This window comes from Strix aluco, chromosome 9 (assembly GCF_031877795.1).
Source record: "Strix aluco isolate bStrAlu1 chromosome 9, bStrAlu1.hap1, whole genome shotgun sequence".
In the NCBI taxonomy this organism is placed as follows: domain Eukaryota; kingdom Metazoa; phylum Chordata; class Aves; order Strigiformes; family Strigidae; genus Strix; species Strix aluco.
Genome location: NC_133939.1, coordinates 25,715,347 through 25,732,819, shown reverse-complemented (window position 1 = coordinate 25,732,819; position 17,473 = coordinate 25,715,347). Strand labels below are relative to the sequence as shown.

General features: G+C 47.2%; 1 protein-coding gene across 6 annotated transcripts in view; it reads right to left on the bottom strand.

Annotated features, from left to right (window-relative positions):
• TNIK (TRAF2 and NCK interacting kinase) overlaps positions 1-17,473 on the bottom strand; it is a 163,865-nt gene that overhangs the window by 136,038 nt on the left and 10,354 nt on the right. The gene's annotated exons all lie outside the window — the stretch shown is intronic.

Sequence of the window (17,473 nt, the reverse complement as noted above, 5' to 3'; positions counted from 1 at the left end):
TTTTCTTATACATCAGCTTTGGAATACAAGCAGATAACTGGCAGGATGTCACTTTTGGGCTCAAAACAGTGTTTTCCAGGTCTATTCCTGAGGTCAGCAGCATTAGTATTACTTGGTCTAAATGTCATTTTTGGTTTGGTGCATCCTGGCCATTGACATTCTGGTTTGTCAACTGAGATGAGCATATCCAGGGTAGTGCTATGTGAGGACAGAACGATTTGGAAGGTGGCACCAAAGCACCAACACCCGTTCCCAGACCCGCCTCCACCCGGTGTGTGCCCGGCTAGGGGAAGGGCAGTCACACACAAGCACACACACGTGCAGAAGCCGGAGTGCACCCGCCAGCACAGTTAAAAGACGATACGAGCTGAGAGGTACGAGGGAGGGTGGGGAAAGAATAAACCAGCACTGCTATTTTCTCCTCTTGGTGGGTTTTCCCCTTCCAAAAGCTTTATTTATACTCTTCTGCTCCTCCTCCTTCTGTACTCATCACTCCAATTTTGGATAGCATGAGTCCGCTGGAAGCTGGAGGATGCGGAGGCATCCCGGCACCCCAGGGGTCTGCGTGCCCCTGTGGCCCCCCAGCCCACCCACCCGTGGCATGGGTGACCCTGGCTCCCACGCCACCATTCACCCTCCCTCCTGGATTTTGAGTCACTTGAGCTACCGAACGACTTGGCATCCCAGTAAGCAAAGGGCTGCCAGCTGCGATCCGAGAGGATGCAGACGGGTCAATGAACAGCTCTAACAGGCAGTGAAGGATCAGCCAGCAGCTCTCCTTGGGAAACAGGAGAAGGACGCCCATCACCACACTACGAACAGAAAGGTTTCATTCATTACAAAGCCCGCATCAGCTCAAGATGAGTTCTGGGTCCAAAACTCAAAACACTGAGTCTTTGTGAGCAGCTGAGAAGCGTAACAATCCCAGACTTGACATGACTGAGACAGATTTCCACCCAGTCCAGAGCACGTGTTGCCGTGTACCTGACGGTGTTCAGCACACCTCCATGGCAGGGTCACAGCAACCCCTCTGATCACCCCAACTACATACCCCAACTAACCTTCAACCAGACACTCAGGCACCGCAGGTGAAGCCGCAGCATGACAGGTTTCTAGCACACAGCACCTTGACAGGGTGCAGACATCCCTTGGGACCGGACAGGGAAATGTCACGAACAGAGGGAAAGGGAACTGGTGGTACACTGGGTTTCCACAAACTGGGTGAGAAAGTAGGGGAGGAAACATGGCAGCAGCTACTGTTTTATTTTTTGAGTTCCTTTCCTAAGGGTTGTTCTCTGCAATGCTGGAACAACTCTGAAAGAGGCTTTTCCAGTGCTACAGGTATATCTATTTTTGAATACTCACTAGGAGATTAGGGGAGAAGAAAGCTGTGCCTAGGGCAGAAGATCAGGAGGTTTGGAGAAACATCCAGGGATGCAGCTGGCCATTTCTGATAAAGAGAACTGCTCTTCACAGTATGTTTTCCAACCTCTTTCCACAAATCCTCAAACCAGAGTATCCCGTCCTGCCATCCCAGGTCACTCCTCACTCCTCTAATATGTGCAAACATCAGACATGGTGCGACTTCATCAGGTTTATCTGAGCCCATCCATCACTTGGTTGCAAACCCCACTTTGGCTGGGGCAGCTTTGTGCTACCCAGGGTCAGCTCATGCACTGGGAGGGCTTTGCCCCACTGCTCCCACCATCCACAGCTCCTGCTCCAGTTCCCACCCGCTGAGCAATTTCTTCACCGCATGTCCCCCCTCCATCCCACTTCCTCTCCACGTTTTTCCAGAAGCATCGCCAAGGTAACTGGGCATCTCGCAGCGCAGTGCTGAGTGTCACTGCTGCCCTGACTGCTGGCACAAGCAGCCCCAGCACAGCCATGGCAACACGCCGGGAATGCTGGCACTGCGCCCGCAGCGAGCAGAGGGGGCTGATCTCTCCTCCCAGCCACACTGCCCTCCTCAGCCCTGCTTCTTCCCATGCAGCAAGCAGTCGAAGGGACAACTCTTCTCCCCAACAGCTACTGTTAGTGCCCAGGAGTAAGGTGTTGTTAATGGCCCTTCCAGAAAATATACAGTAGAGGATGGGGTGGGCGGGGGGGGGGGGGGGGCGGAAATCCCTCTTTCCACTGGCCTCCCCTGGACCAGTTCCTAAATAGGAGCTTTGCATCTTAATGGCTGCTGGGGAATAGGCTGGCCCTGGTCCCAGGGGCACATCCTGCACCTCGCACCCCACAAAGCCCCAGCTGAGATGCTTCAGGAAGGTACCCGAGAGCAGCAACAGCAGCTCAGGCAGGCTGGAGTGGGCAGCAAGGGAGGAAAATGCAGCAGCACACTGCATGGGGGCTTTTATGTTAGCCAGGGGAAAAGAAATCCACCCTGCAGAGCCCTGGCAGGGACCAATCCAGGCCAAGCAGGGAGTAATCTCAGACCAAATATAGCCTGTGCTGCAGCTCAGGGCTCAGTGCTGGGTTGCACTTGGCTGGGGGTGGCCTCAAAGCTCCTTACACGCAGCTGCTTCCAGCCTGGCACCTACCACCTTCTGCTGATGTTCTCTCCCCAGAGAGGAAGGAACCGTGGTTGGTGAGGCTGCAACCCTCCTGGAACAGCAGCCTCCTCTTCCCACACCCCAGACTGCCTTCACAAACACTACTGTATTTTTCTTTAACTGAAAACATCTGGACTAAATAACAAACCCACAAATAAAAGGAAAAAATGGAGGTGATCTGTTAGTTTAGGAAAAGAAGATTGCACTGTTTAAAGTGGGGGGAAAGAACCAGCATTTAAGACAAACACACAAATAATTTTCAGCTCTGCATTAGCTTCAGGCAGAAAAGGATTTGTAGGGTTGTAGTAGCACCAGGGCTTCACCAAGAGCCCTTATACCAAGGTAGGGTCCCCCTCCTCCTCCCTGTCAGCCTGCCTGAGCAAAGTAGGGAAGTAGAAAAGCAGGCAGGGCAAGGGCAGAGGCAAAACACTGCACCAGCCAGGGCTGTGTTTGGGAGACCCGACACCCACACACTGCAGCAAGGCAGGGCCGCTTTCAGACCAGGTTAACCTCTTCCCAGGTCCGTAGGGTCCAGGAGCACTCGCCACCCCCACGTCAGCTCCAGGAGGGGCGGGCAGGGCAGGGGCAGCCCCACAAACACAGGCAGGGGTTGCAGAGCTGCAGGGATGCACCTCACCCACTACCAGCTATTCCCATTTTAGACCTGCAGTGAGGCACAGCTCGACCATTTCCTGCTAAGAAAAGGAAGAGCTTATTTTTAGTTTAAAAAAGTAAGCTTTCTGGGGTGGTGTAGGCTCACAGCTCCCAGAAGAGCCCAGCTGTAGCTTTCTTCATAGGAAGGTGCCACCGGCCCCAGCACAGCCGCCCACCCAGCACGGCACACAAAGCCTCGTTGAGCAGGACGAGTTACCTGCAATTTGTGCCAGAAGACACAGGAGCAAACTCAAGCATGGGGCTCTTCATAAAGCAACGAAACACCCAACAAGAGGATCTTTCAGTTGCTTATGGGATGGGAAATGTTTTACATAGTGGCACCCGTGGCAGGGGCTGTGCTGACCCGGTGGTCCTCTGGCCAGGGATGGGCTGGCACCCGAGCTCTACTGTGCCAGGATCTAACCCTACTTCCACAGCTGCAGCCAGGACAGGCTCAAATTCAAGTGGGAAATTGTTACGCTCCTCACCCACCTCGTATGAAAATCAGTGGTACTAAAGTCTCAGTGGCTAAAACCAGTCCGAGAAACAGAACAAAGCAAGAGCATCATCTTTTCCAGCAATATTGTGGGGAAAAAAAAGTCCACTTTATTTCGATAAACAGTATATTTAAAACTGCTGCATTATCAGAGAAGGGACTTCTGTACGTGGATGATAAAGCAGGATGTATCCAAATTTCAGCAACAAAACAGGCATCCCTTTTGAAGGGCTTATCGGCACGGAGCACGCAGCAGTGGGGCTTGCAGCAGCATGCTCCTGGTTAAAACAGCTCTGCTCTGCCTAACCCAGACCCTGCAGAACTACAGCTGAAAGATGTCCTTGCCTACACCACCACTTCTCAATGAGCCCAAGGCACAAAAGAGCCAACATTTTGCTTGAGGAGACTATTTAGAGAGTATATCCATATCCAGGGCTAAGTCAGCTAAGGGTTGAGGGCTACAGGTGTGTATCAGTGTTGGCTATGGTGACCATTGAGTTAGCGGATCACCAGTTAGCTGTCCTTAAACATGGCCGTGCAGATGTCCACAAACACAAGCAGCATTTATACACAGTCTGTACACCAAAAGTGCTTGTCTTCCTTGAAGGACCCTCATTTTTCTCCCTTCTAGCCCACACAAAAGGTATGTCACAAAGGGTTACATGAGGAGACAGTGGAGAGATGCTCGGGGAACCAAGGGGCACACCAATTAAACAGCGATTGCTGTGAATGCATGGGAGAGGAAATGAAAGATCAGAGCCTCTATAATAATTGTGCACTTAGTCCCCCAATTCTGAGCAGTTAATAACAACTTCCAGCCAAAAATCATGGAGATAACCAGCCATTAAGCAAATGTTCTAACCCTAGAGAAGGAAAATGTATTGCATAACTGGAGGCAGCACACAGTTATGGGTCAGTAACAGAGAAGCATCCCCAGGCACTAGTTAGTTGAAGCAACTCCACAGCACTAGGTGAGGTTTTTTAATCTCCACTAAGAATAAAGCCAGTGCAACTAACCTTTCCAAACATCAGGATTTTATGAGCCTCTGCCTTACAGCTCCATAATAAGACAGCCTAAACAGGAGATCCCATTAAACTGATCAGGCATCCTGAAGAACCAAAGCAGGCTCACAAAGCCATTTACTCACGACCCCCAATACCAGACCAGTGAGCTCTGCCTGTGAGCAGGTGCCTCTGTTTAGACAAGTCCTGGCAGTCACAAGGAGAGATTTTTGGCACTGGGAAGCACCAAAGGGTCATTTCCCCCCCAGCAGCTGGCTCCTGTGAATTAACAGCAATGGCACAGCACACAAAGCCTGAGTGCACAGGAGAGCCGTAATCCCACCCAGCATCACGCAGCTTGGCATGATGGCAGTGGGCAGCACTCCTAACACAAGCAGTTGTCTTAAGATATAGTGTACGCACACCGCTGCCTAGAGAAAGCTGAGTCTTACCCCACCAAGCTCCAACCAGGAGAGGAAGCTCATTCAGAGTGTGAGAAAAGCCTCCACGAGGAATGCAGGAGAAAGTAAAAGGCCCTTCAGCAATTCACCATGTCGAATTGTTGTCAGGGTAATGTATTTCTGATTATGCAAAACATCACTATGAGGAATGAGTGTAAGGGTCAAGCCTTTAGTTCACATACTAGCCCAGATTTTGTTTCTCAAGGCCAAATGCCTGAGCTGTGCCATACTCTGCAAAGTCATCCTTTATGTTAGCAAAGCCAGAAGCTCCCTAGACAGCCATGCACGTCTCCCAAGCATCAGGACCTGAGCAATCTCAAGCTCTAAGAAGTCAGCTGCTATTCCCCTTGAAGACACATCAACTCACTCCTCTTGCCATACTTTTTACACTGGCTTCTACAGCAGGAATTGAAGCACTTGTATGACTGGACAGAACAAGGTCCAGATCACCTTGGCGATGCTACCCCAAATGGCACATAATCAGAGAAAAATGGAGGGTCTGAAGAGTACTTGAAGACACAGTTGCTTTTTAGTAATCTACTAGTTGTCTCCATCTCCAAGGCACTTCTAGTTAACAGCCCTGTGAGTAATACAAAGATTGACCACACAAGCTAGGAGAGGATTGCTAATAAAACTGCAGACAACAGCAAGCAAAGCAGGAGTGCAAAGGCCAAGGCAACAAAATATTGATCGAGTTACTGGGAACTTCCAGAAAAAGAGGTTGGGGACATTACCTTTTTGAGCTTCAAACACTGCCTTCGCATCACACAGGCATAGCCCTAAGCCTGCCCATTAATTAAAGCAGTGTAAAAAAAACTCAACAGGTTGCACAGTCATTTTTGAAATATTTTGCTTTGGTTATAAACCAAGTAATGAAGCAGCATCATACTGGACTACTGGATGCTATTCAGCCCTCACAGGGACTGCTTAATCTCACGTATTCTCCTCCCAGCTTTGGTACTTTTCCCCTTCTTCGCCCACCCATCCAGCGACTCACAAGACAAGCTATCATCAATGCCATCTACCACTGCACCTCCTGCCTACTCAAGCAATACAAGCTGCTCTACTTGGAAGAGTAATAAGGAACTCTCCGAGGGTTTTGTTTTCATTTTGAAGAAGCAGTTTGTCCTCCCTCACCCCCAAACACCCAACTCTGTATCTTAAACGAAGATGTTAGTCAAGAAACAACACTCCTATACAGCATAAGAAAAAACTGTTGTCAAGGCTATGTTATTAACAGGAGAAAAATTTCCCCACTTGACAGCTGAGAGAAGCCTGTTTACAAATCTATCTGAACCATTCCTCTTCAGCATCTCATGAGGAGCCGCTTCTCCAGCCCCTACTGAGAGCCACTTCAGTGCTCTGCCCATCTCCTCTTCCTAAACCATAAATCAGCTCTCCTGGGTCTCCAACACTCCCCTTCCTAGCTTCTCGCTGAAGCAGAGCTCCAGCCATCACACACACATCTCTTTGCTTTCCAAAACGTTAAGACCTGCCAGTAGTTGGCAACAGCAAAATTAAATAAGAACTAATCACCACATTGGGCTTTTCAGTCAATAAAGCTGGATTACTCCATTAACTACTACCTGTTCAATTTAAGTCATAAGTGTGGATGTGTAGCCATCAGCCAAAGGTATAGCCAATATCACAGCTGAAGGAAGAAAAGGAAGAAACCCCCCCAATGCACTTAGGCAGCCCAGTCCCACTTGGTCTTGCTGAGGCCAAGCCACTGAAGCTACAATATATTGACTATTCCAGATTTCCTGCTCACAGACTAGCACTCATACACACAAAATTAGAGTTCTTCTGACCTAGTTTCTCCTTCCTAGCATGTCAACAGAAAAAGCAGCCATTCTGTACACCCTCCATAAATAAGAAATATGGGAGCTCCAATCCAGTAAGGAACATGCACAGACCTGGAAACAAAGATTTACCAAACCAAGATGATGTATTTGTACCACCGCAGACAGTGGGTCCCACAGTCCAAGATGCAGTAGCAATACCAGTAGAGGACAACAATGACTACACTGACATATATAAAGCTAACCTTGCCCCAACAGGGCACGCTGGAGCTGCCCAGTCTAAGGAAAAGCCATCCACAAGCTACACAATTACACTAATCAGAACAAAAAGGGTCCAAGCCTTTTCTCCATTCCTTCAGAAGCCTGACCTAAGCATCACTAGCAACAAGGTGACTCCATCCCATTCTGATGTCACTCAAACAAGAGGCAACAAGTTTTGACTTGAAGCTGATGAAGATCAACATCTCGCCTCCATGAGTCTCACCATGACAAGAAGATGCTGATTGAGATATTCCATACCCCTTAAGACAATACAATTGTACTTAGTCTTCATCTGAAGTTGGAATCCCTCCCAATCAGACAATCCTCTCTCATTTTTAAAGCTTTACAGCAGATTCCACAGATCTCCAGGATGGACTTCACAAATTGTTTGCAGTTGTATGACAAGCCCTCCTTCCAGTTCGCAGGAGACTGTTCATCTAGAAGAGTCAGTGAGTCCAGAAGCACCAGCAAAAGCACTACTGCTAAGTGAACCCTGAGGTTTTCAACACGGTGTTAGATGAATGCAGCCTCAGTACGATCAGCCACTTCAACATATGCCTAATTCAAGCACACAACTTCAACGGGACAATATATAAAAGGCTTGGCTAAGCTCACTGTCTCTAAAAAGCTACAGTGCCAATTATAAATCATATCTATAGTCCCCAGAAGATCTAAAGTCACTACTAGTATTGTACCACACTTCTTCGGATGCAGACATCAATTAGAGCACAGCAGCTGGACACTCTCCTCACTGGAAGTCACTTATCTGCAGTTTCAGACCAATAAGATATTATTCCTAAATGTTTAGATCTCAATCCTCTGAGAAATAAAGAGTTTCACCTCAGCCAGCAAATGTTTGCATCAAGCTGAAATTGCTACCTACTAGTAAATGCTGTCAAAGGTTTATGGGGTCTCAGAGGAGTTGGTTTAATTACTTACCAAAGCAGCTGTTTCGGGAACTACAGTCTCTTAACATATCACTCTTAGAGGCACACTTTGAAAAGCAAGGTTGTTGCCAAGCTCACACCAAAAGCAGAGAGCCCTCTCTCGCATACAGACAAAAATTCAGTCTCCAACAGCAGGTCACATTTGTTGTTTGGTCTGTGGACATCTGTAGGGGTGACAGCTCAGAAGCCGGTTTGCACCTTTCCAAGTTACTGTGGACCGGACATTCCGTCTTCCACAGTCCTCACGGGAGGCTGCTGAGGTCAGCCATCTGGGATTGCCTTTGTCAACAACAGACAGCCTTGCTCCTTCCTTATGGTTAGAGTTGTGGCCAGAGGAATGCCTTAAAATGGGAGAATGTCTTGCTTCCAGATGCATTCAGGAGCAAAAAACCAAAGCAACCTTAAAACCCTTTGCTTTTTAAAAGTAGGATGGTTTTGCACCTCTGTGCCTGATTTTAAGTTACGGTTGAGGACATGGGCTGAACTGACCAGGGAGAAGTTGACAGGGATGAGACAGTTGTGTCACTGTGACACCAACAACCTATAGACTACAGCCCTCAAGAGCAGGGATCTATGCAACAACCAACATACAGGCCAGGCATGTATGGATGCATGCCAAGGACCCTCAGAGAGACATAAAGCCAAGGGAGAGCTGAGAAGGCATCTGGGCCAGAGCTGTGACCATTCATGTCACCCAGCAGCAGCAGATGAGCATTACGGCCAGAAGATACTGCATCTGGGAGGGCTTGGTCTTGTGGAGCTGCCGCTTCATGCCATCTGAACAGAGCAGGAGTTACACATTGGTCTTAAGAGACACAACGTGGGTGGAGAGCCTTGCCCATCAGATATCACTACATCCCAGTTTAAAGTGATTGCTATTACTTTTTAATATTTTGTTGAGAACAAGGCAGAGTCCCTATATGTGTGTCTGGAGAAACACCACCTCCCTACTGAATTCAGTCAAGTTTCTCACACCAGTCCAATTTTCACAGATCCTCTGGAGATGGAGTTATCCGCTGGTATAGTTCTTTTCAAAGAGTTTACCCACTGCCTGTCACTTTTCATCAGCTCCTTACAGTTGGTTCTGCAAGGGCTGATTAGCAGGAGAGGATCAGAGAACTCTCCAGCAGCAATAGTTTCAGAAAGGACAATATAGGGAGCAAATTATATCAGATTATTGAGCATTCAACTAGTTGCAGAACTCTGCAAGATGCAGCCAACAGACTGTAAAAAAACCCAACCATACTCAACAAGATCCCAAAACTGTGCATTATAAACACTTTTTTTTTTTTCCATAGAATTGTCTTGACAAAGCAGCAAAATTATTTAAAAGAATATCAAATACATGTTAACTTGCATGTTTTGCATCTGGAAAGACCCTTCTCACCCAAGAGTTAACAAGTTGTAGGGAAGGGGAAGGGAAGGTTTCTCACCTTTTTCCTACATTTCACAAACTGCCTCCAGTAATACCAGAGTCAGCGGGGAGTCTGAAGGTTTGGTCTTGACAGACACTCACTTAAACTGGGGGGAGGAAACAAGGTCCCCCAGCAAAAAGCAAGCTCTTGCCTGATGCACGCCAAAAAAAACGGCCTGAAAGTGAGAGACAATCCACAGTTGCTGAAATGATTTGCAGTAATTTTTTGCCAGGTCGTAAAGTATTTCCCATAGCAAGACTTCTGTATTTCTTGGTGGCTTCTTACATTGTGAAACACATGTAAATTCAGAAAGATGCTTTTTATTTCAAATCCTAATGCCCAAAGTTATTAACTTGGGGTGGGGGCAAGGATTATCTAATTTAGTTCGATACATGCATTACAACAGCACTTCAGCCAAGACAAAGCAGAGGGACCTTTCTTGCACAGGCATCTCAGGAACATGTGCTGGTTTTGCTTTGCAAGTCACCATGATGCCCCATAAATCCAACCACCACTTTTTGTTTTACGGTGTCAGTTGAGCTCCATGTCAAATTACATCCCCGTGACACCTCCCTGCCTTGGGAGCTCTCTGCTAGCTCTCGTCCCTGGAGTCAGCTGTGACATTATCTGGCCTCTGCCTAGCAAAATGCTCTTCAATAGAGTTTCAGGTTGGTTTGGGGTTTTTTGGGGGGTTTTTTTGTTGGTGGTTTTTTTTGTGGGTTTTTTTTAATTTTTTTTTTTTTTTTTTTTTTTTTTTTTACGAGCTCACACAAGCAGGCTGGAAACATTAACACAACACATGCAGAGCAGCAAAGCAAAACAGTAAAGCCTGCTGAAGGCCAGTACAAAATGGGAAAACAAAGCTAATACTTGGACTTCCAACAGAGAAATCCCACCCGGCAGCAGACCAAGCCCTCCTGGTGCCCCAGGAGCCCAGCATCCACCAGCCACCCATCTCACGCCTGCCTATGGTCCTTCCCCATGCTCAGGCATGGAGGAAGCTTTTCAGATCCACCTTCTCCAACCCAAGAGAGACAACTGCACATCTCCAAGCAGGATTTGGCCCACAGTCATAAGTGGTGAGATTAATCATGTGGGTGTAGGGATGTGAAAAGGGGATGGGAAACATTCATGTCTGCTTCTAAATTAACCGCCGTTATTGTTATTTGATTTGCTAAACTCTCTGGGGTAGATTTTATTTTAGAAAACTATGAACATATCAGATTAATCAACTTAAAATAAATGGGCTTGATTTATTTATTTCTGCTGTATCTACTCCTCTTTAAGCTTGGCAAGTCACTGCATTCTTTCCATCCTGTGAAAGACAAAGAATGGGGGTTTTGCTCTATTATTATTTTAAAGGAACCTCCACAAAGCATAGAAGTTCCGTGAGTTTAAATCACAGCAAAGGTACGTTGTAAAGGAGCACAAGGGCAAGGCTGGAGCTGGTTTCCATAGGCTACAGACACCATCTCTGTGCCAGGAGCCCACCAGGAGAGACCTACCACAGAGTCCAAGCAAATCAGATCTATTCTCCAATATTTTAGACATCCAGAGAATTGAAAGATACTCTACCACACAGCAAAGCCTGATGAGCAAACACAACAGGGGCCATCCCAGCGCAAGACACCCAGTCCAAGCCACACTTTTTGCAGGAAGGTCCTGCCAGTGAGGGAGAAGTTTAATCTCCTCCAACCAGATTTCACCATTTCTGAATCCTCTGGAAGTTGGATCAGCAACCTTCCCCGCTCCTAATCCCCTGCCCTCAGCTTTAGCAACACAGTGATGCCTCTGCCAGCAAACTAAAAAGAAAAGCCCTCACATATATTATGCTGAAGAAAATTAATCGTGTGTTCCACAGAATATTAAACGGATTACATCTACAGCCTCCAAGGAAAAAAAATGTTGATTTCCATGTATCTTGTGCAATTATTCACCTCTATTAGTTTTTCTACTACCTAACATTAGTCATGATGATTTCCCGTTATTCAGCGCAGAGCTCAACTGGCTCAAGACACCAAGCAATAAGAGCAAGAGTGGGAAGCCAAGCTTCATTTTTTTTTTTGGATGACTTCATGTCAGGATCACCCTTGAACATCAATGTCTCCTTGTAAAGGTAACACAATAGCACAGATACTTTAAAAAAAAATTGCTAACATCACTTGAAACATGTCATTAAACTCGATACAGCAAAGGTGGCGAGATGGACATTTCTGACCACTGGGGAAATCACAGGGCAGGGAGGGGGGGAAACAACAAAAAAGCAACAATAAAAACTTGAGGTGCCTGATCTCACACCCAGAAGGAATCCTCGGCCTCCAGCCAATCCCCCAGGGGTGATCCCCACCATGCACGGGAGCACCAGCTCCCCACCCATGGGCACTGTGGCCACCACCAGCACGGGAAACCCAGCCTTCTGACCTCCACTCCTTGGGTAACCATTCAGACCATTGCAAATGCCACCAGCTGACTTAGAGTTTTACACTTTCTTTGCAGAGGTGTTAATGACTCCAAAAAACCACAAGACTCAGATAAGCAGTTTTAATACCATTTAAATGCTTACCATTAGGAGAAACTGAGAGAGCTTGCAAGGGCCAGACTCTCAGAGGGCGGCATATCCATTGAAGCTGCTGCTCATGTGAGAGGAGTGTAAATTACTCAGCAAGGAGTAAGCAAGATCAAAGCCACTCCAAAAGGATGCAACCCACTGACAGTGATGCAAACTCAGCTCAAGCTTTTCTGAATATTTCACAAGCAGGTTCATGAGTTTAAAAGGCCAAAAGGAACATTTTGATGATGCTGCACAAAGTAAGGAAGGAAAGAGAGAGAAGTCTCAGGATATGTGTTTCTTTCTAGACATGATACACTACCAAGAACTCAGCCCTGCCTTGATGCATGGAGAGATTCGTACCTTCCATTGACATCTCACTGGTCTGTGCAGGGAAGAGGAACACAACTTCTCAGCTGTAACTCCCAGGCTCCATCTCCTCTTTTATAGTTTCCAGAATAATTTGAATTCTACACAATAAACGTCAGAGCTGATAAGAAAAGCCTTATCAGATGAAGTAACTTACAGTTTCCCACGTGGGCAAGACAAAGAGCTAATGGCTACAGAAGCAGATAAGGGTGCTCAAAGCCAGAAATCAAACCCATGCAAGAGTTTCAGCAACAACACACTGTCTCAGAAGTAAAATAAATAGCACAACAAACTCTGCCAGGCCACCCTAAATCCTCAGAGAGCTGTCTGCAGCACCCAGCAGATAGCATCACCACATCCCAGCTAGAAGACACGGCTGGCCCACCACCCTCTCTCCTGGTGAGAAGGGAGGGCAGCTGCAGCAGTTTCATTGCAAGCCAACCATGGTGTGTGCTCAGCCAAGCTCCGGTCCACCTTACAGCTCCGGGCTACAGCGAGGAAGACAAATTACTACAAGACCAAGATGCCCTTGTAATCCTTACTTCCTCTGAAGACCTGATGCATTGGAAAGGAGTATTTCATTACACTAGGAAACCAGTTCAGCTATCAGCGTTCTCCCAGACTCTAAGTGCTCTAAAGCCAGGATGGACTTTTCGTTCAGAGTGACGCTGAGAACCGTGCTACTACAATTCACACTGTAAGAAAATTCAGAGTTCTGCAGCTGGATCCATCAAGAACCCCAACATTCAGGCGTAAAGTTAACCCTGTTACCTTTAGCACCTATCCCAGGGCCCAAACAAACTCCAGCGCCACATCTCGCCATTGCCAGAGATCCAGATTGTTTAGTAATACTGAAACTCGTGGCAGGCTGCTGGCAACATGGTCACACCTTGGGTTCCCCGTATCACTTACTCTAAAAGAGAGATGCAGGACACAATCCTCACCACTGAGTCCTTCCAAGAACTCTAACCTGTTGGGTATTATTCTCCCCATCTGATTTACCTCCTGAAAATTGACACATGCAAGTTATTTCCCTTCTCTCATGTCCCAAATCTCACTCTGTGTTGGCAAGTATACAAGAAAAGCATTTATTCAAAGGAATTTGCTCATCAGGCCTTGCAGACACCAAAAACACACGTTATCTAATTTTAGGAGAGCATAGTTTAACGGCTAGAGCACAGGATGATGACAGGCCAGAGGGTTTGACTTCTACTCTCAACTCTGCCAAGGCTGCATTGCTTGTAAGTGAATCTAGGGAAGACGCTTGACCCCTCCTCACCTTGATTTCCCCTGCTATGAGACTATCCTAGCGTTCTTTCCTCACAGGGGATCCTATCTACAAACTCCTCATTAGCATCTGAAAAGAGTTACACATCTCCGGATGTGTATGTAAAGCAAAGTATGAAAGAGTGGAGAAGCAGCACTGGCCACAGAGCCTGGAGACACATCCTCTTCAGTGTATTCAGGCAAACTGAACTGCATTGCACTCCACATCTGTGCTTAGAGCAACATTTTAATTCCTTCCCTCTACAGGGAAGGGAAAAAATCCAATGATTTCTTTCTCCTTGAGAAAGCTCAGATGAAAGATTAAATTTGTGTCTCTAAGTCAAGGAAATCATGCAAGATCCTTTCAGTGAACGATCGAGAGACTCCACCACCTCTAGTTAGTCACCTGCAGAATTACCCCACAGCCAACATGGCTACAGAAGAGAATAACCTTCCCTTTCACACCCCTGCTCTGGATGCCACCGAGTGGCAGAACCGGACTGATCAGAAGAAAAACTAGAAGTCTACTCTTACTGTCCTACAAAAACTGGATGTGGAGGTGGGGAAAAATCCAGACCCAGCACAGATCCTCCAGATAAGACCAGAGCCCAGCTCATGGGGCCTGGCTTACAGCACAGCTCCTGTTCTGCTTTGCTCTGGCACTGCAGCCTTTGGGGGCACTCCAAACACCTCTGGTGGGATGTAGGGTTTCTTCTTCTGGTGTTAATAGACACTTCCAGTTGGAAAACAACTGAATATCAACAAGCAAGGTAGTACTTCAGCTCTTTTGGGGAGGAAGGAAAGTCATCCCATGCTGACCTGTTCCCATCTTTCTCAGTTGCCTCAGCTAACCTTGGAGGTAGATCACATCAACCACACCAGCGCCAGCAAGAGCCACTGCACCAGCTGGGACTGCTCCAGTACAGCAAGACCTTTGCTCCTAGGTGCATCCACAAACCTCCTCTTTCCCCCCACAAGTGGCAAAAGACAGTGCAGTGAAGGACAGAAGGTGTGTCCATCCTGGTCTAGCCACATGGAACAGAAAGGTCTCAGAGGAGCAGCTAGCCCAAGAGCTTGAAGAATTAAAAAAAAAAAAAAAAAAAAGGCACAGCTCTTTTTAAAAGAGAAGAGAAAAATGTCCTATTGTTCCATAATTAATGGAAAGCAGAAGAGGTTTTATGGACTCGTAGCAAAACAGAGGGTGAGCATTAGAAAGCATATTTCAGTATTTCATGATCACAAGGTGAGCTGCTTGCATAATACTGACAAAGAACATAAATGCTGATAGCACAAGGCAGTTATGAAACTTGGGTTTTAAATGCTGAATAACAATAACTCAGTAATTAAGTCTCATAAGTGACTTTTCTTTTTTTTTCTTCCTTAACTGCAAAGTAGATGCCACAACCTTCAACTGAGGCATGACTCTCTCTGGCAAGGTGCACACACGACAGATGCCCCCGCTCCCACCACCTCGCAGCACCAGGGATCCATCCCACCCCACAGCCTCACCACCAGTCACGTTGCTTCGTCAGACCTGCCCCAGGGGAGGCTTCAAGATCGCATCAAGGGAGAGGCTGTGAACCTGCAACAGCCAGGAGAATGAGGGAATAAACCTGAACGACTGCACTTTGCGAGTTAACTGCTAGACCCTGAAGCTTCTCGGCCTTTCTCCCCAATGGATTTTGACATGAGCACGTGCTCTCGTGAATTGCTCCAGTGTGACCAGGACACACAGTCTCCCCTACAAGACACATAATATAGAGCACCAAAATGTCATGAAAAATCAAGGGCAAACGAACACAGAAGACAGTCCCTCCCCCTACCACCACTTCTATTTTTAGGCAGCAAGATTAGCTTGGAGCAGTTTTACTTGTTTCTGATAATGAGCAGGGCTCTTGCATCTTCTCTTGAGGACGTTTGCTCTGTGCAGGCACTTTGCTTTACACCAGCAGCACGGAAGAGGTCACGTCAACTGGCGAAAGCAAAACCACAACTTATTGTGAAAGAGTCTTGAGAAAGTGACTCCGGCTTTGAACTTATGCCCTGTCTCCACTGCCAACTACCCTGCTTCGGTTTTTGGATGGTCTGTCCACCTACAAGGTGTCCCTCCCTTTGAACCACATGATAAAGCTTTTGCCTATTCAAAAGTGTAATGCTTTTACTCCACCTGCTTCTCAGAGGCTGGTACACCATGAAAGTGCAGGTCTCCACATAAAGGACATCTGGCCTTCCCAGGCCTGAACACATGTAAGATGTGATGGAGAGGCAGCCCAGCCATCCTTCAGCCTGTAGTGCTCTACCCCAACACAGCAATCCCAACTCCACTCATGGCAAAGAAACTATGGTCCTCTCAGGGCACCCCCAGGTCTAAGGGCCAGTCTGGAGAACAACCCAGGATGACCTTGCACCTGGGATGCAGCTGCTCAGTGAAAACCAACAGCACTGCTTTGCTCTACCTAAGAGCAAAAACCCTGTGGGTCCCCTCTGGTGCTGAAGCTGACAAGGATGGCAAGAGAGGCATGATGAGAGCTCCTGAGAGCTGACACAGCAAGAGGACCACTATGCTAATGGTGGGAACTTGCTAAAGAAGAGTATGGTAATTATCAAAGGAGCAAGACAAAACAAAGATGTGTAGAAGATTTGGGTCCCACTGTACTGGCAGGTTCTTTTCAGGAAGAGATGCTCCTCCATCCCTCAGAGATCTATTCCTAAGGTACTACACATCAATTTTATGCAGTGCAATCACGCGTATATTCGATGTCCTTCAGTTGTTTCAAACAGCCTTGACAGCAACATCTGGGTGCAAAGCCTTCCTCCTTCAGGTCCACCCCTTCTTACCTCCTGAAGCCTCAACCTTCCTCCACAGCCCCTCACCAGCACCCTCCTATCGCCTTGAGGACCACACTGGTGCTGCATAAGGCAGCAGATTCTGGTAGTCCGATCCAGACTTCAAATAAGCAAGGTCCAGAGGGGGAGATACACCTGGAAGCAGGTGGCAGAAGTGAGGGATGGTGGAGGTAGACAGCTTCTCACCTGGAAAATGAAAGCATGGTAGAAACAGCCTGGGGATCTCTGGCTGTTGTGGTGCATCACTCAGGGAAGAAAGAAGGCAAGGCCTCACATATTTATCACAATTTTTTCTTCTGAATTTTCAATAAAGTACTTGGAGTCTTCTATTTGCCCTCTGGATTATGATCTTTTAGGAAGGTCTTTTTTCCATGCTTCTTTACAATTATGAAATCTAGGAAGAAAATACTCCCGTCTCAAGTTACTTCTGGTGTCAGGACTTCACAGGATTTCATGACCACAGACAAAATCATCAGACTTTTGACAAGTTAGAAACCCTTTCCCATGAGCAAGATGCCCCTCTGCTGTACCTTCTTCTTCCTCTCTGCTACGTGAAGGGTCAGAAGAGAGCACACCTGGGGCACCAAGCCCCTGGCTGAGCCCAGGGGCTAGTCAACTCATCGCTTCTTGGTGAGCTCTTGACCCTGGTCACAAGTGCCTTCACACCAGGCTCTCAACTTCTTCTGTGGATTGCAAAACCTCATTTATTGAGGAAAAACACTAGTTCAATACGAGGAAGCATTTAAGATAGCTAGTAGATGATTAACAAGCGAGTGCTCAAGTCAGTTGCTACAGGAGCACCACAGGTTTCTTACAGCCATAAAAAACTTCTCATCCTGCAGACATCGGA